The sequence below is a fragment of the Schistocerca nitens genome, chromosome 8 (assembly GCF_023898315.1).
Source record: "Schistocerca nitens isolate TAMUIC-IGC-003100 chromosome 8, iqSchNite1.1, whole genome shotgun sequence".
Lineage (NCBI taxonomy): Eukaryota > Metazoa > Arthropoda > Insecta > Orthoptera > Acrididae > Schistocerca > Schistocerca nitens.
This window is the reverse complement of record NC_064621.1, coordinates 525,972,384-525,992,146: the sequence shown is the minus strand read 5'-3', so window position 1 is coordinate 525,992,146 and position 19,763 is coordinate 525,972,384. Positions and strand designations below refer to the sequence as shown.

Genomic DNA, 19,763 nt, shown 5'->3' with positions numbered 1-19,763 from the left:
GTTCGTCTAAAATTGTGAGCCATATGATTGTGACTATTACAGCGCCATCTATCACAAATCGAAAAAAGTGGTCCAACTAAAACATTCATATTTCTTTACGTACTACACGAATATGTAATAAAAAATGGGCGTTCCTATTTAAAAAAACAACCAGTTGATATCCGTTTGACCTATGGCAGCGCCATCTAGCGGGCCAACCATAGCGCCATCTGTTTTCCCCCTTCAGGCTAGACAAGTTTCGTTCTTTGTACTGTTTTCGTTTGACGCGTATTTCGTGAGATATTTGGCCCGATCAATGGACCGCCCTGTATACATAAATGATTTGACGGACAGGATGGGCAGAAATTTACAGTTGTTTGCTGATGCTGCCGTGGTGTCCGGTAAGATGTCGAAGTTGAGTGCCTGTAGAAAGATACAAGAAAATTAGACAAAATTTCCAGTTGGTGTCATGAATGGCAGGCAGCTAGCCCTAAATTTGGAAAAATGTACGTTGATGACTATGAATAGGAAGGTAAAATTTTTAATATTTGGATACAATGTTGCTAGTGCCATGCTTGACACCGTCAAGTCGTTGAAATATCTGGGAGTAGCGTTGCAGAGCGAAATGAGGTGAGACGAGTATGCGAGAACAGCGGTAGGGAAGGCGAATGGTCTTCTTCGGTTTATTGGAAGAATTGTAGGAAAGAGTGGTTCACCTGTAAAGGAAACAGCGTATGGGACGCTGGTACGACCTATTCTTGAGTACTGCTCGAGTGTTTGGGATCCGTACCAGGTCGGACTGAAGGAAGACATCGAAGCGATTCAGAGGCGGGCTGCTAGATTTGTTACCGATAGGTTCGAACAACATGTTAAGTGTTTTGGCGATACTTCGGGAACTCGAATTGCAATCCCTGGAGGGAAGGCGCCGTTCTTTATCGAGAAACAATATTGAGAAAATTTAGAGAAGTGGCATTTGAAGCTGATTGCCGAATGATTCTAATGGCGCCAACGTGCATTGCCCATAAGGACCACGACGACAAGATACGAGAAATTAGGGCTCATACGGATGCATATAGATAGTAGTTTTTAACTCGTTCTACCTGAGAGTAGAACAGGAAAGGAAATGAGTTGTAATGGTACAGGTTCCTCCGCCACACTCCATACGGTGGCTTGCATAGCATTGATGTAGATGTAGATACACACTGAAGCGCCGAAGAAACTGCTAAAATTCGTACTCAAATAGAGAGACATGTAAACAGGCAGAATAAAGCGTCGCGGTTGGCAACGTCGATATAAGGCAACAAGGGTCTGACGTAGTTGTTAGATCGGTTATTGCTACTACAAGGGCGTGTTGGCAAGGTTTAAGTGAGTTTGAATGAGGTGTTATAGATAGCGCACGAGCGATGGGACACAGCTTCTCCGAGGTAGCGATGAATGGGGATTTTCCCCTACGAAAATTTCACGAGTGTTCCGTGAATATCACGAATCTGGTAAAACATCAAATCTCCGATATCGTTGCGGCCGCAAAAGAATCCTACAAGAATGGGATCAACGAAGACTGAAGGGAATCGTTCAACGTGACAGAACTGCATCCCCTCCGCAAATTGCTACGGATTTCAATGCTGCGCCATCAACAAGTGTCAACGTGCGAACCATTCAACGAAACATCATCGATATGGGCTTTCGGAGCCGAAGACCCGGTCGTGTACCCTCGATGACTGCATGACAAAAAGCTTTAGGCCTCGCCTGGGCCCGTCAACACCGACACTGGACTGTTGATGACTGGAAACATGTTGCTTGGTTGGACGATTCTCGTTTAAAATTGTATCGAGCGGATGGAAGTGTACCGGTATGGAGACAACCTCATGAATCCATGGAGCCTGCATGTCAGCAGGCGACTGCTCAGGCTGGTGGAGGCTCTGAAATGGTGTGGGGTGTGTGCAGTTGGAGTCATATGGGAACCCTGATAGATCTGTATAGACTCTGACAGGTGGCGCGTATGTAAGTGTCCTGTCTGATCACATGCATCCATTCATGTCCATTGTGCATTCCGACGGACTTGGACAATTCCAGCATCACAGTACGACACCACACACATCCAGAATTGCTGCAGAGTGGCTCCAGGAACATTCTTCCGAGTTTAAACACTTCGCTGGCCACCAAACTTCGCAGACATGAACATTATTGATCATATCTGGAATCCCTTGCAACGTGCTGTTCAGAAGAGATCTCCGCCCTCTCGAACTCTTACGGATTTATGGACAACCCTGCAGTATTCAGGGTATCAATTCCCTTCAGAATTACTTCAGACATTAGTCGAGTGCATGCCACGCCGTGTTGCGTCACTTCTGTGTGTTTGCGGGAGCTATACACGATATTTGGCACTGATAGCAGTTTCTTTTGATCTTCAGTATATGTAGAATGACCGTCTTCGCTACGTCGCGCCTCCTTTAAACGGTTATCACTCCCCACTGCAGCATCGACGACAGAACCGACTGTGGTCCTTTGGTGCAGAGCCGAGTAAAGTGTCTGAAGTAGAGGCTCAGACGGTTCTGTGACCGTGTAGGCTGCAGAGTCCTTGACTTGCGCCATCGGGTGGTGGGTTTCCGGGTTGCGCGTAATAGGCCAGGAGTCCATTACACACAGGAAGGGGATATACGGGTAGCGGGGGCTGTGTGGAAGGGACTGGGCGGGTTAGAGGGTCTCAGGAGACTATAGTAAGGGTATCCGTCTAAAAGGGGGCAGGTAAAACAGTAACGTAGGTGTAGAAACAATCGGTATTGTAGTTGTAAATTATCGTAGCTTGGTTGGGAAAGAACCAGAGCTCCAAGCCCTAATAGATAGCACCGAAGCTCAAATAGTTATAGGTACGGTTAGCTGGCTGAAGCCGGAAATAAGTTCAAAAATGTTCAAATGTGTGTGAAATCTTAAGGGACTTAACTGCTAAGATCCTCAGTCCCTGAGATTACGCACTACTTAACCTAAATTATCCTAAGGACACACACACGCACACACACACACACACATGCCTGAGGGAGGACTCGAACCTCCGCCGGACCCAGCCGCACAGTTCAAGACTGCAGCGCCTGAGACCGCTCGGCGAATCCCGCGCGGCAGGAAATAAGTTCATCCGAATTTTTTTCAAACGACCTAATAGTGTTCAGAAAGGACAGATTAAATACAGTTGCTGGTGGAGTACTTATTGCTGTCAGAAGTAGTTTAGCTTGCAGTGAAATTGAATTAGATAGTTCCTACGAAATAGTATGGGTAGAGATTATACTTGACAATCGGACTAAACTATTCTCTGGATCGTTTTACAGACCCCCCCGACTCAGAAGATATAGTTTGTGAACAGTTAAAAGAAAACCTGAGTCTCATTTCAAATAGGTACCCCACTCATAGAATTATAGTCGATGGCGTCTTCAATTTACCCTCGATATGCTGGAAAAATTACACGTTTAAAACCGGCGTCAGGCAGAAAATTTCATCTGTAATTGTATTGAATGCTTTCTCATAAAATTATTTTGAACAATTAGTTCATGAGCCCACTCGAAACGTAAATGGTTGCGAAAGCATACTTGACCTCTTAGAAGCAAATAAACCTGGACAAATAGGGAGTATCATGACGAATACAGGGATTAGCGACCACAAGGCAGTTGCTGCTAGGCTGAATACCGTAACACCCACAACGATAAAAAGGAAACGCAAAGTACATCAATTTAAAAAAGCTGATAAATATGCTCTTAACACCTTTTTAAGAGACAGTTTCCACTCCTTCCGATCAGATCACGTAAGCGTAGAAAAGATGTGGTATGATTTCATTGAGATAGTATCGACGGCAATTGAGAGATATATACCACATAAATTAATAAGTGATATTACTGATCCATCATGGTACACAAAACGGGTCAGATCACTGTTGAAGAAGCAACGAAAAAAGCGTGTCAAATTTAAAAGAACGCAAAAACCTCAAGCTTGGCAGAGTTTTGCAGAAGCTCGAAATGTAGCACGTACTTCAATGCGAGATGCTTTTAATGATCTTCACAACGAATCTCTGTATCGAAATTTGGCAGAAACCCCAAAGATATTCTGGTCATTTTTTATTTTATTTTATTTTTTATTTTTATTTTTATTTATTTATTTTTTTTTGGTCATCAGTGTACTGACTGGTTTGATGCGGCCCGCCACGAATTCCTTTCGTGTGCTAACCTCTTCATCTCAGAGTAGCACTTGCAACCTACGTCCTCAATTATTTGCTTGACGTATTCCAGTCTCTGTCTTTCTCTACAGTTTTTGCCCTCTACAGCTCCCTCTAGTACCATGGAAGTCATTCCCTCATGTCTTAGCAGATGTCCTATCATCCTGTCCCTTCTCCTTATCGGTGTTTTCCACATATTCCTTTCCTCTCCGATTCTGCGTAGAACCTCCTCATTCCTTACCTTATCAGTCCACCTAATTTTCAACATTCGTCTATAGCACCACATCTCAAATGCTTCGATTCTCTTCTGTTCCGGTTTTCCCATAGTCCATGTTTCACTACCATACAGTGCTGTACTCCAGACGTACATCCTCAGAAATTTCTTCCTCAAATTAAGGCCGGTATTTGATGTTAGTAGACTTCTCTTGGCCAGAAATGCCTTTTTTGCCATAGCGAGTCTGCTTTTGATGTCCTCCTTGCTCCGTCCGTCATTGCTTATTTTACTTCCTACGTAGCAGAATTCCTTAACTTCATTGACTTCGTGACCATCAATCTGATGTTAAGTTTCTCGCTGTTCTCATTTCTACTACTTCCCATTACCTTCGTCTTTCTCCGATTTACTCTCAAACCATACTGTGTACTCATTAGACTGTTCATTCCGTTCAGCAGATCCTTTAATTCTTCTTCACTTTCACTCAGGATAGCAATGTCATCAGCGAATCGTATCATTGATATCCTTTTACCTTGTATTTTAATTCCACTCTTGAACCTTTCTTTTATTTCCATCATTGCTTCCTCGATGTACAGATTGAAGAGTAGGGGCGAAAGGCTACAGCCTTGTCTTACACCCTTCTTAATACGAGCACTTCGTTCTTGATCGTCCACTCTTATTATTCCCTCTTGGTTGTTGTACATATTGTATATGACCCGTCTGCCATATAGCTTACCTCTACTTTTTTCAGAATCTCGAACAGCTTGCACCATTTTATATTGTCGAACGCTTTTTCCAGGTCGACAAATCCTATGAAAGTGTCTTGATTTTTCTTTAGCCTTGCTTCCATTATTAGCCGTAACGTCAGAATTGCCTCTCCCGTCCCTTTACTTTTCCTAAAGCCAAACTGATCGTCACCTAGCGCATTCTCAATTTTCTTTTCCATTCTTCTGTATATTATTCTTGTAAGCAGCTTCGATGTATGAGCTGTTAAGCTGATTGTGCGATAATTCTCGCACTTGTCAGCTCTTGCCGTCTTCGGAATTGTGTGGATGATGCTTTTCCGAAAGTCAGATAGTATGTCGCCAGACTCATATATTCTACACACCAACGTGAATAGTCGTTTTGTTGCCACTTCCCCCAATGATTTTAGAAATTCTGATGGAATGTTATCTATCCCTTCTGCCTTATTTGACCGTAAGTCCTCCTAAGATCTTTTAAATTCCGATTCTAATACTGGATCCCCTATCTCTTCTAAATCGACTCCTGTTTCTTCTTCTATCACATCAGACAAATCTTCACCCTCATAGAGGCTTTCAATGTATTCTTTCCACCTATCTGCTCTCTCCTTTGCATTTAACAGTGGAATTCCCGTTGCATTCTTAATGTTACCACAGTTGCTTTTAAGGTAACCAAAGGTTGTTTTGACTTTCCTGTATGCTGAGTCTGTCCTTCCGACAATCATATCTTTTTCGATGTCTTCACATTTTTCCTGCAGCCATTTCGTCGTAGCTTCCCTGCACTTAATATTTATTTCTTTCCTCAGCGACTTGTATTTCTGTATTCCTGATTTTCCCGGAACATGTTTGTACTTCCTCCTTTCATCAATCAACTGAAGTATTTCTTCTGTTACCCATGGTTTCTTCGCAGCTACCTTCTTTGTACCTATGTTTTCCTTCCCAACTTCTGTGATGGCCCGTTTTAGAGATGTCCATTCCTCTTCAACTGTACTGCCTACTGCACTATTCCTTATTGCTGTATCTATAGCGTTAGAGAACTTCAAACGTATCTCGTAATTCCTTAGTACTTCCGTATCTCACTTCTTTGCGTATTGATTCTTCCTGACTAATGTCTTGAACTTCAGCCTACTCTTCATCACTACTATATTGTGATCTGAGTCTATATCTGCTCCTGGGTACGCCTTACAATCCAGTATCTGATTTCGGAATCTCTGTCTGACCATGATGTAATCTAATTGAAACCTTCCCGTATCTCCCGGCCTTTTCCAAGTATACCTCCTCCTCTTGTGATTCTTGAACAGGGTATTCGCTATTACTAGCTGAAACTTGTTACAGAACTCAATTAGTCTTTCTCCTCTTTCATTTTTTGTCCCAAGCCCATATTCTCCTGTAACCTTTTCTTGTACTCCTTCCCCTACAACTGCATTCCAGTCGCCCATGACTATTAGATTTTCGCCCCCTTTACATACTGCATTACCCTTTCAGTATCCTCATACTCTTTCTCTATCTGTTCATCTTCAGCTTGCGACGTCGGCATGCATACCTGAACTATCGTTTTCGGTGTTGGTCTGCTGTCGATTCTGATAAGAACAACTCGGTCACTGAACTGTTCACAGTAACACACCCTCTGCCCTACCTTCCTATTCATAACGAATCCTACACCTGTTATACCATTTTCTGCTGCTGTTGATATTACCCGATACTCATCTGACCAGAAATCCTTGTCTTCCTTCCACTTCACTTCACTGACCCCTACTATATCTAGATTGAGCCTTTGCATTTTCCTTTTCAGATTTTCTAGTTTCCCTACCACGTTCAAGCTTCTGACATTCCACGCCCCGACTCGTAGAACGTTATCCTTTCGTTGATTATTCAATCTTTTTCTCATGGTAACCTCCCCCTTGGCAGTCCCCTCCCGGAGATCCGAATGGGTGACTATTCCGGAATCTTTTGCCAATGGAGAGATCATCATGACACTTCTTCAATTACAGGCCACATGTCCTGTGGATACACGTTACGTGTCTTTAATGCAGTGGTTTCCATTGCCTTCTGCATCCTCATGTCGTTGATCATTGCTGATTCTTCCGCCTTTAGGGGCAATTTCCCACCCCTAGGACAAGAGAGTGCCCTGAACCTCTATCCGCTCCTCCGCCCTCTTTGACAAGGCCGTTGGCAGAATGAGGCTGACTTCTTATGCCGGAAGTCTTCGGTCGCCAATGCTGATTATTTATCAAAATTTAGCAGTGGCGGGGATCGAACCCGGGACCGAAGACGTTTTGATTATGAATCAAAGACGCTACCCCTAGACCACGGGTCATACAGAAAGCATACCAGTGGTAAGACGCAATCCATACCTTCACTGCGCGATAACAACGGTGAAGTCATTGATGACAGTGCCACTAAAGCAGTGTTATTAAACACCGTATTCCGAAACTCCATCATCAAAGAAGACAAAGTAAATATTCCTGCATCCCAATCAAGAAGAACTGCGAAGATGAGAAACACAGAAGTAGATATCCTCGGAGTAACAAAGCAGCTTAAATCACTTTATAAAGGAAAGGCTTCCGGTCCAGATTGTACAGCAATCAGGTTCCTCACAGAGTATGCCGATACAATAGCTCCATATTTAGCAGTTATATACAACCTCTCGCTCACACAAAGATCCGTATGTAAAGACTGGTCACACTAGTACCCAAAAAGGGAAATAGGAGTAATCCGCTGAGTTACAGGCCCATATCACTAACGTCGATTTGGAGTAGGGTTTTGGATCATATATTGTATTCGAACATTATGAATTACCTCGAAGGAAACTATTTATTGACACATAGTCAGAACGGATTCAGGAAACATAGTTCTCGTGAAACACAATTATCTCTTTATACTCATGAAGTAATGAGTACTATTGACAGGGGATGTAAAACTGATTCCATATTTTTAGATTTCCAGAAGGCTTTCGACACCGTTCCTCACAAGCGTCTTCTAACCAAACTGCGTGCCTAGGGAATATCGCCTCAGTTGTGCGACTGGATTCGTGATTTCCTGTCAGAAAGGTCACAGTTCGTAGTAATAGACGGAAAGTTATCGAGTAAAACAGAAGTAATATCCGGCGTTCCCCAAGGAAGTGTTATAGGCCCTCTATTGTTCCTGATCTATATTAACGACATAGGAGACAATCTGAGTAGCCATCTTAGATTATTTGCAGATGATGCTGTCAGTTTTCGTCTTGTAAAATCATCAGATGACCAAAAAGAATTGCAAAATTATTTAGATAAGATATCTGTGTGGTGCGAAAAGTGGCAATTGACCTTGAATAAAGAAAAGTGTGAAGTTATTCACATGAGTACTAAAGGAAATCCGCTAAATTTCGATTACGCGCTAAGGCGGTAATTTCAAGTAAATGCTTAGGGATCACAATTACAAGTAACCTAAACTGAAGCCGGCCTAGGTGGCCGTGCGGTTCTAGGCGCTTCAGTCCGGAACCGCGGGACTGCTACGGTCGCAGGTTCGAATCCTGCTTCGGGCATGGATGTGTGTGATGTCCTTAGGTTAGTTAGGTTTAAGTAATTCTAAGTTATAGGGGAGTGATGACCTAAGATGTTAAGTCCCATAGTGCTCAGAGCCTAAACTGGAACGATCACACAGATAATGTTGTGGGTAGAGCAAATCATAGACTGCGATTCATTGACAGAACATTTAGAAGGTGCAACAGAACAACTAAAGAGACTGCTGACACCACATTTGTCCGCCCTATTCTGGAGTATTGCTGTGACGTATGGGATCCGCATCTGGTGGGACTGACGGATAACATCGAAAATGTTCAAAAAAGGGCGGCTCGTTTTGTATTATCGCGAAATAGGGGAGATAGTGCCACAGACATGATGCGTAAATTGTAGTGACAATCATTAGAACAAAGGCGTTTTTTGTTGGGACGGATGGCGCAGTGGTTAGCACACTGGACTCGCATTCTGGAGGACGACGGTTCAATCCCGTCTCCGGCCATCCTGATTTATGTTTTCCGTGATTTCCCTAAATCGCTTCAGGCAAATGCCGGGATGGTTCCTTTGAAAGGGAACGGCCGATTTCCTTCCCCATCCTTCCCTCACCCGAGCTTGCGCTCCGTCTCTAATGACCTCGTTGTCGACGGGACGTTAAATACTAATATCCTCCTCCTCCTGTTGGGACGGGATAATCTCATAAAATTTCAATCACCAGTTTTGTCCTCCTAATGCGAAAACATTCTGTTGGCACCTACTTATATAGGAGGAAACGATCATCACAATAAAATAAGAGAAACAGGGCTCGCACAGAAAAATTTAAGTGCTCGTTTTTCCCGCGCGCCGTTCGAGAGTGGAACGGTAGAGACAGCTTGAAGGAATTTTATTGAACCCTCTGCCAGACACTTAATTATGAATAGCAGAGTAATCACGCAGATGTAGATGTGCACCCCTTCCATCACTGCCCAGTAGCGCGCCACATCGGGTGGAGTATTGGGGAGGCGACAGTCGAATGTTGGGCTCGTACCCTGGTGCCTCAGTGCTGCCGCCACCGTCGGGCACTGTAGTCGCTCTCGGCTGACTTTCTGACATCAGAAGGCTGATCCCACGCATTACTGAAAGTGAAGCCACTGTGCCTGTTGATCAGGCCGTCGACCACTCGTATTCAAATAGCCTCCTTTAAACCACCATCCCGAAACGACGACGTCTGTCTTAGCACTTCCGTTTGTTCATATTTCATCGAGTCCCCTGTTGTCATGCAATGTTTCCGACCACAGATTCTCTTGGTTGCTGAAGTTTCCTTTGCTCCTTTCTTCGACTGACCACACAGTCTGCCCAATGTATGCCTTGCGGCACTTTGGTGGGCTACGGTAGAAACCCAGTTCACGGAATCCCCAGTCATTCTCCACGGTACCAAAGAGTGCAAAAATTTCCTGATGTGGACAGGAAACAAATCAAGTTCAGATCCTGTCAGGTTGTTTCGATATGGTAGATACACCGTTGCCTTATGCTGCTCGTCGTATTCTGTTTGTAGGGCCTGCACCTTCCGCCTGAAAGCACGTTCTTGAATACGTCGTTAAGGCGGTTGATCTCTTTTGGCGGACTTTCTTCGATCGTTATTGCACGGGACCTGTGGACCAGTGTACGTGGCACACCCTGACTCTGTGAAGGACTACGACGAGGAGGGAAAGACAATGGCATATCTACTCTTGTAATGTTACAGGAGTTTAACAGAACTATGGAAGACTTGCAATGAAATAGGGCAGAAAGCATGGACTCACTCCTTCAGAATTTCTCATAGAATTGGGGGAAGTGGAAAATTATATATAGAGTGACTTTTTCCACCGTGTACAAATTCTTGAGATTGATACATGAGAGGAACATAAATGGCCGTCCGCTGTGGCCGAGCAGTTATGGGCGCTTCAGTTCGGAACCGCACTGGTGCTACGGTCGTAGGCTCGAATCCTGCCTCGGGCATGGATGTGTGTGATGTCCTTAGGTTAGTTTGGTTTAAGTAGTTCTAAGTCTAGGGGACTGATGATATATTTTTCATATGGCGTAACTTGTCCGCCACACGTTAAACAATATAGCCATTGGTGCATGTTCTGTGCAAATAGTCCATTATTCAGAAGTGTACGTTGTGGTGGCTCGTTAAGCCAAGTATCTGATTCAGAAGAAGACGATGCTGACTTAGCTGATATGTTACTTGCAGAGCTGTAATGGAGACCCTGGCCGACATCTTCCAATCCATCTTCAAGCTGGTTCAAGCACACGTGACGAATCCAACGCTGAAAATCTTCATTTGGATAGCTACGAGATTACACTGCCAGTTGGGAGCTACCGATGGACCCTTAGGGACATACATATTCACCATTTTGAATTGTTTGACGAACTTCGAAGATTCCTGTTCACAATTATCGATTGGTTGCCAGAACTTTTGCGAATATCTGAAGTCTCAGAAAGATGGTATTACACTGATGTCATTGTCATCAGAGGACCGGACGAGGTTGATGAATTTAGTAGACGAATTGCTTCTATCGCATCAGTCTACCCTGGAGAAATTATCCTCTGGAAACATGATGACGACCACATCCACCTCGTCCACGATTGCACGTATTCCTCTAGACGATGTAGATGCCGATTTAGGGTTGACCCATTTACTGCCACCAGAATTAAGAAATGTCCCCGACGAAGGCGAGCAATCACAGCCATATCCGACCTCGACTGGTTCAATATACTCATATATTTCTTCCTGCAAAAAAGGCCAAGTCGGGGACAAGTTTGGATTAGAGAAACCCATAAGAGAGTGCCTGGTGAGTTTGAAATTGTACAATGGGTCAGTTTCATCGAGGGATCCCTCTCAGTATTGGAAAGGGAAAACCCTCGAATTACCACCTTTTATATACATTACGTTATCGAACAGCACGTGTCGGGCAACCTTTTGCTGGCGTGGGTGCTTGCTCAGATAATTGTCCTTAAAGGACAAATTATCTCGGCGGGACAGTGACGCCGCCATCGCGACCTTGGGACCCTGGGGGCCCCATTTTTTTATCAATTGCTGACCCTCATGAATCGAAACATGACTGCGTCGCGTCGTTTCATGATTCGAGGGTCAGCAATTGGGAGAAGTGGAAAATTATATATAGAGTGACTTTTTCCACCGTGTACAAATTCTTGAGATTGATAGATGAGAGGAACAAAAATGGCCGTCCGCTGTGGCCGAGCAGTTATGGGCGCTTCAGTTCGGAACCACACTGGTGCTACGGTCGTAGGCTCGAATCCTGCCTCGGGCATGGATGTGTGTGATGTCCTTAGGTTAGTTTGGTTTAAGTAGTTCTAAGTTCTAGGGGACTGATGACCTCAGATGTTAAGTCCCATAGTGCTTAGAGCCATTTGAAACATTTGAACAAAAATGATCTAATGAACTTATGTTCGGAGATGCATGGTTTCCATGCTAGAGATCATTTATTCAATTTTGCTTTGTCACATAGATGCGATCTAACACGTGCTGCAACATGAAGTCACAGTTACAGTACGCGTTGTTTCCTCCTAGAAGGTGGTACTGTTCCTCATACGTCACGTCCTAGCGCCCTCTCCTGCCACGGTGTTTGGTAACGTTGTGTCCGATTCACTTCTCTTACTGACTCACCTTGTAGTGGATGTAATACAGCATTGCACACAATGGTTCCGTATTCAAATCGAGAACTTGCCGACATGATGTTTATTTATGAAAAGGCAAGTGGCAACAGGCGGCGGACAGCGAGGCTGTATCAGGAGACCTATCCCCGCCGACAGCAACCACAGCATTCAATGTTTGCAACAGTGTTCGTCATTTGTCTGAGTCAGCGTCGTTTCAGGAAACAAGTTCACCGTTTGTCTGAGACAGGGTCGTTCCAGGAAGCAGTAATTCATGAAGGGCGTACCCGAAATGTTCGGACACCAGACTTGGAGGAAAAGGTGATTAATACTTTGGAAGGCGACCGCCAAGTCCGTACCAGGCAGTTGTCCCGACAGTATATGGTGGTGGTGGTGGTGGTGGTGGTTAGTGTTCAACGTCCCGTCGACAACGAGGTCATTAGAGACGGAGCGCAAGCTCGGGTTAGGGAAGGATTGGGAAGGAAATCGGCCGTGCCCTTTCAAAGGAACCATCCCGGCTTTGCCTGAAACGATTTGGGGAAATCACAGAAAACCTAAATCAGGATGGCCGGAGACGGGATTGAACCGTCGTCCTCCCGAATGCGAGTCCGGTGTGCTAACCACTGCGCCACCTCGCTCGGTGACAGTATATGGTAAGACAGACGACTGTGTGGAACATTCTCCATGGCAGTTGTTACTACCCGTGTCACTTACAGCGTGTGCAGGAAGTACTAGCGACAGAGTTTCCACGTTCGGAGCAGTTTTGTCCCCGGTTTCTTCACCAGGTAACCACAATTTCGGGATATGTGTCGTCCACCCAATTCACAGATGAGACAGTCTTTACGCAGAGTGGTATCTTCAACTTTCACAACCGTCATCTGTGGAATAATATACAGAACCCCCATTGTATGGTGACAGCGAATCATCAGCGTTGGTGCGGCCGGAATGTGTGGGCCGGGATAATTGGCCACAGTATTTTCCTCCCAGTCTTCCTCCTAGGTCACCTAACAGTCCAGAACTATCGGTGTTTCTTGCGGTTGATTTTGCCTGTCTGCTAGAAGTTCCACTGATGATTCGAAAGGTTATGTGGTGCTATAGAAGACGTTAAAACTTAGGTGGACTGATTGGTTACGAAATGAGAAGATTCTCTGCAGGGTCAAAAATAAAAAAAAGAAAGAAAAAAAAGAATGGTTCAAATGCTCTGAGCACTATGGGACTTAACTTCTGAGGTCATCAGTCCCCTAGAACTTAGAACTACTTAAATCTAACTAACCTAAGGACATCACACACATCCATGCCCCAGGCAGGATTCGAACCTGCGACCGTAGCGGTCGCGCAGTTCCAGACTGTAGCGCCTAGTACCGCTCGGCCACTCCTGCCGGCTCTGCAGAGTAGGCGTGGAGACAAACATATGGAGAACACTTACAAGAACACGGGACAAAGTGACTGCATACATGTTAAGGCATCGAGGAATAATTCCATGGTGCTCGAGGGAGCTGTACAGGAAGAAACGTTAGGGGGAGACAGAGATTGGAATACATAAAACAAATAATTACGGACGTTGGATATAAGTGCTGTTCTGTGATGAAGTTAGTACGGGAGAGAAATTCGTGGGCGGGAAGACTGATTAAAAATACGAGGGCAGTTCAATAAGTAATGCAACACATTTTTTTTCTCGGCCAATTTTGGTTGAAAAAACCGGAAATTTCTTGTGGAATATTTTCAAACATTCCCGCTTCGTCTCGTATAGTTTCATTGACTTCCGACAGGTGGCAGCGCTGTACGGAGCTGTTAAAATGGCGTCTGTAACGGATGTGCGTTGCAAACAACGGGCAGTGATCGAGTTTCTTTTGGCGGAAAACCAGGGCATCTCAGATATTCATAGGCGCTTGCAGAATGTCTACAGTGATCTGGCAGTGGACAAAAGCACGGTGAGTCGTTGGGCAATGCGTGTGTCATCATCGCCGCAAGGTCAAGCAAGACTGTCTGATCTCCCGCGTGCGGGCCGGCAGTGCACAGCTGTGACTCCTGCAATGGCGGAGCGTGCGAACACACTCGTTCGAGATGATCGACGGATCACCATCAAACAACTCAGTGCTCAACTTGACATCTCTGTTGGTAGTGCTGTCACAATTGTGCACCAGTTGGGATATTCAAAGGTTTGTTCTCGCTGGGTCCCTCGTTGTCTAACCGAACACCATAAAGAGCAAAGGAGAACCATCTGTGCGGAATTGCTTGCTCGTCATGTGGCTGAGGGTGACAATTTCTTGTCAAAGATTGTTACAGGCGATGAAACATGGGTTCATCACTTCGAACCTGAAACAAAACGGCAATCAATGGAGTGGCGCCACACCCACTCCCCTACCAAGAAAAAGTTTAAAGCCATACCCTCAGCCGGTAAAGTCATGGTTACAGTCTTCTGGGACGCTGAAGGGGTTATTCTGTTCGATGTCCTTCCCCATGGTCAAACGATCAACTCTGAAGTGTATTGTGCTACTCTTCAGAAATTGAAGAAACGACTTCAGCGTGTTCGTAGGCACAAAAATCAGAACGAACTTCTCCTTCTTCATGACAACGCAAGACCTCACACAAGTCTTCGCACCCGAGAGGAGCTCACAAAACTTCAGTGGACTGTTCTTCCTCATGCACCCTACAGCCCCGATCTCGCACCGTCGGATTTCCATATGTTTGGCCCAATGAAGGACGCAATCCGTGGGACTCACTACGCGGATGATGAAGAAGTTATTGATGCAGTACGACGTTGGCTCCGACATCGACCAGTGGAATGGTACCGTGCAGGCATACAGGTGGCGTAAGGCCGTAGCATTGAATGGATGGAGATTACGTTGAAAAATAGTGTTGTGTAGCTAAAAGATTGGGGAATAACCTGGTGTATTTCAATGCTGAATAAAACAACCCCTGTTTCAGAAAAAAATGTGTTGCATTACTTATTGAACTGCCCTCGTAAAAGAGGTCGTGATGAAATATTTCATAACATAAACAGGGTGTTTGTAATGAAACATATGCTAACTGAGGGGACTCAATGGAAACGAGTGAGCATAGGACAGTGAAACTTCGCGGAAACATTGCTGTTGTTTTACGAGTAAAGAGCTGCTCACGTTGCCCAAACCCATGTTGACTGTCTGCAATTGTAACGCAAATTAATTCTTGGGTTTCTGTCTACGTCACAGTACCAATACCGGTACCTAACGGCAAGTCATGACACTAGTACTAGTAATAATAAGACTCAATTCACACGAGCGATTTATTATCGCGAGCTTCTTGAGTGAGTTTCTCGCGCGGCTCAGCAGTGTATGTGAAACAATGGAGCCGAGCACACTACAGCACTGACGTTACGATATGGCAGCGATCTCGCTGATTGCCGAGAAACAACAGTCGTTGAAGTGAATGGGCAGTGCACACGCGTTCGAAATCTCTGCAGCAGCTACGGTCCACCTGCATCCGATTTAGACACGGAATTATTCACTGAAGGGGTAAAAAAATACCCTGAAATATGGGACACATTTCGCAAGAAGTATCACTATAGGATTAAGAGGATAGGCGCGTGGATCCACATGTGTGAAGTTTTGTCAGGTTTTTGCTGCGAAACCGTATCAGGATAGAAATGATCCAGGTCAACATCACAGTTAAACTGCTTTTTGTTTGTGTTCTGGAGGTGTCGTTTTTTTCGAATGTTGGCATTTAAAAATTCAAATAGTGCTAAGCAGCAAATGCTTTACTCCCTGATGGGGGCCCTTTTATGTGAAGAAACAAATCTTCAGTTAACAATAACAGTTTAAACTCTGTTAACATCAGCCGGTTGAACGTAGTCAATGCTTTAATGTATTTCACCAGCAAAATACATGGTTCCACATATTCGAATAGTGGTATAAATTGAACAATCTTTCATGTTCGGGAACACATTAAATCTGGTCGATAACAATTGTAGTGAACATTTAATCAGAGACAATTGTCTCGCCATGGTATTTTGCCACTACTGTCTACAAAGAAATCAGTGAAAAAACATTCCTTCTACTGTTAAGTGTACTTCCTCCTTGGGCTAATGGAATTTCATTGTCCAGATTACACAGCCTCTGCATACTTAAAAGTCTTCAAAGTTAAAACAGCAGTAGTTGTGACGGACACAGCAACATTTCGTAATTCAGCTCATACTTCATAGATCTGTGAAATATTCTCCATTTATTCATTAGAATTCTAAATGACCACTTCACACACGTCTGGGCCGACTTAAAAGGTAGTTAAAATCCATTTCTTATAGGAGGGGAAAGTTCCAGTGTATGGTTTCATTATAAAATGAGACTATTAAAATGTTTCTTCCCCTAATAAAGTAAAAGACATGGAAAGTTCTGTAGTTGCAGGTACAGACTGTTCTTTTCTGAGGCTTCTTGGCCACTTTCTAGCATTTTATGCTCTAAATGTTAACGTAATAAAACGAAGTATTATTCTGTATTCGAAAAAGTACGTAAAATATTAATTACTCCACTGTAATGTACTCGTATATGAAAAACAGTATCGATATTTCATGATAATTTATGTTTTGTGGTAAACATACTTAGAACAACGAAAACAACAGAAACAGATTTTCATTGTCAGTTTAGTCTGGTTTGAATCTTCCTACGAGAGAGACGTGGTAAATATATGCTGTCATTGATAACCAAACCATTTGCTTAAGTAACTTTAGCATCGCGACATATATAAAAAATTAATTGTACATTTTTTCAGAGATGAATAACGTGCGTTACAGAGCGAGCTGTAATTAGTATTGTTGGCCGCCATTTGCAAGATGGCACCTTCTTTTTCAAGTTACTTCAATATTATGTGGCGTAAAGCAAAAGGGAGATGGGTGCGATTAATTTCTTGAATAAACAGACTAAAGTCAAGTTAGTTTCATTCATTTTTCAAAGAGTAGTAAGAAAGATCCCAGCTTTGAATTAATAATAAGTGTACCACGCAAAAGCTGTTTCTCCACGCGAACTTACGAAAGTATAAACTGTTATTCATGTGAAAAGACATTCCGTTAGAACCCTGAGATATATCTAAAAGTAAAAGTATTGACACGGAGCTGTTCCTAATTTATTTTACCTCTAAACAAAGTGATTTATTTATCGGGCACTTGAATACAGAAAGCCTTAACAATATCAAAAATAAAAATACCTGCCGGTGGAATGAAGTTTATAAAATGACTTATATCTTAATAATATGAATATTTATATATGTGTTTAGAGAGAGAGAGAGAAACTGATTTTTTGATTGAAAATTTTACTTTAAGTCGTAACTGGTGCCTGAATTTAGTTGCTGTCTCCTTGAATGATCAGTTTCTGCAGCAGTTGGTGATGTATTATAAATTGTAGGAAGTTATTGTTCTTAAAGATTTAAAATGCGACTCTTTTAGTTACTTGGCCTTATTGCGGATAGCTTTGAGCCGAAGTTTTCGTATCTTTTCATTCCTAAGGGACCACTGTTGGAAGTAAGTAAGATCAAACAACAGTCTGCTTTTCGTGAGAAAGGAGATTGCTTAGCACACAAACTTCCTTCAAACTTCACGTCCAGCTACTGCAAAATTGGTCAGTGGAGTTCAGCACCATACTATTGTACAAGAACATAATCCAATTACTGTAATTAAGAAATTATGAGAGATTGTTACTTATTGAATAAAAAACTATAAAGAATGCATTTCTTTTCCTGTATTTTAGTGAACTTTGTACACTTACTGTCGATTGGTAGACGGCGACGACAATGAAGTTCACCTCCTTTTCCAAAAACAAGATATTTCTATTCTTCACTTCCACAAAATTTGTATACATAAATGTTTGTCAACTCTTACACATACTTTAGTCGGTTTTATCATTAAAATATCAATTTTCATTAAATGTAACAATACGTCCTGAGCGACGGCCTAGCAACACGCCCTATTTCCACAAGACACAGATTAACAGTTCTCTTTTTTTTAATAAATCAATTGTCTTTTTTTTAGAGTCCATACTCAAAGATTCACAACTACTATCGTTGGGGGGATTGCGCACTAAAGAGTTTGTTGCTGTCCAACTACACTTCACTTCACTTCAAGTACTTTTTGAATGAAATTTACATTTACGATATTTACGTACATTACTTAGCTTCTCAGAATAAAATCAGACACAAATTAGTTAAAAAAAAAGGGGCAGTGAGGCTCACATAACATTACAAGTTGTCGTGAATGTGTTGTATGTAGCCTCAAGGTGTTTGACGACGTATTATTAACAGCGCAAATATATACATAAATACACACACACACACAAAGATACGCACCCATACACACGCGCATACATACACAAAAAAATCACTACTCCAGTTGACGGCATAGCTGTTATTTTACTGTTAATTCATGGGACGTCTGCACATTTATTCGAAAATAAAGAATGTACTTTCATTTTCGCATAACTCTATAAGCAGTGTCACGAACGCTCCTTTCAGCAGCCGGGAACTATTCATTGGGTGAGTGCAAAAGATCCTGTAGCGCCTCTTAATGTATTCGTAAGCGAAATTAGCAAACACTGCATGTTTCCTTCTGCCTGCGCGCATACTGTTTGGCTTCCAATCTATTACTACTGCGCAATTATCGCTGCGATGCCGCCATGTGTCGAAACGACTTCTGATGCCGCGATCTCACTGCGAGCACGGGCGGCTGTTACTCGCTCATGAGCATCGAGATGTACAACGCAAATCCTGTAGCACACAATCTGAACATCATTCCTATGAAGTTGGGTACCCATGCGGTAAATAGATTTCCACCTTCACTGACTATAAACTTGGGTACCTACACCGACTATAAAGCTGGGTAACCGCACAGTTAAAAGTTTTCCGCCTACACTGGCCGAAATAGCATAAGTTTAATTATGAGCGCTCCCATTTACTATGTGGCGAGGAATTCGGCAGAAGGCGTCGTGCGCGATGCACGTTCGTTTTCTGAAGCTTGTGCAACCAATATCCTCAGAGAAGCAGCATTATTAGCTCGATAATTTGTCACGGTGCTGACGCTGAGAGCAGCTCAGACGCAGCCCCGTACTTCGCAGCTGACGCAGCGCCATCCGTTAGCGCTAGGATGGGTGCGCACACCACCCTACCACACCTCTCAAGCAAGAGTCGAACTTGCTAGCGCCTCGTGTCTCAGTCATTTTGACGGTCATTTTATGAATCACTGATCATCAGATAGTTACGATTAGTGTAGCCAACACGAAAGAGTTCAAATTTTTAGTGTTATTTTGCTAATTGTGATTTACGATAATTTATCGCCAGTACTGGAAACTGTTTCGTGTGTAGTTAATCTGTAAGACCAAAGCAGTAGATATGGCAGCAGTACCTTTGGTCTACCAGTTTTTCCAGCAAAGAACAGTGAAGGTAATGAAAGTGTATGTGGAAAGCGCTGGTTTTGTCGGTTTGACTCTCTTTGCTTTGGCCTCAGGCACAATTGTCTTTACGAAAGTGCTTTCTCTGTAATGTATTAG

General features: G+C 43.4%; 1 protein-coding gene and 1 non-coding gene across 2 annotated transcripts in view; one reads left to right on the top strand and one right to left on the bottom strand.

Annotated features, from left to right (window-relative positions):
* LOC126199652 (head-specific guanylate cyclase-like) overlaps nt 1-19,763 on the bottom strand; it is a 332,527-nt gene that overhangs the window by 290,539 nt on the left and 22,225 nt on the right. The gene's annotated exons all lie outside the window — the stretch shown is intronic.
* Trnaa-cgc (transfer RNA alanine (anticodon CGC)) lies at nt 9,055-9,127 on the top strand. Its single transcript has one exon. It is a non-coding gene; the product is annotated as a tRNA-Ala (tRNA).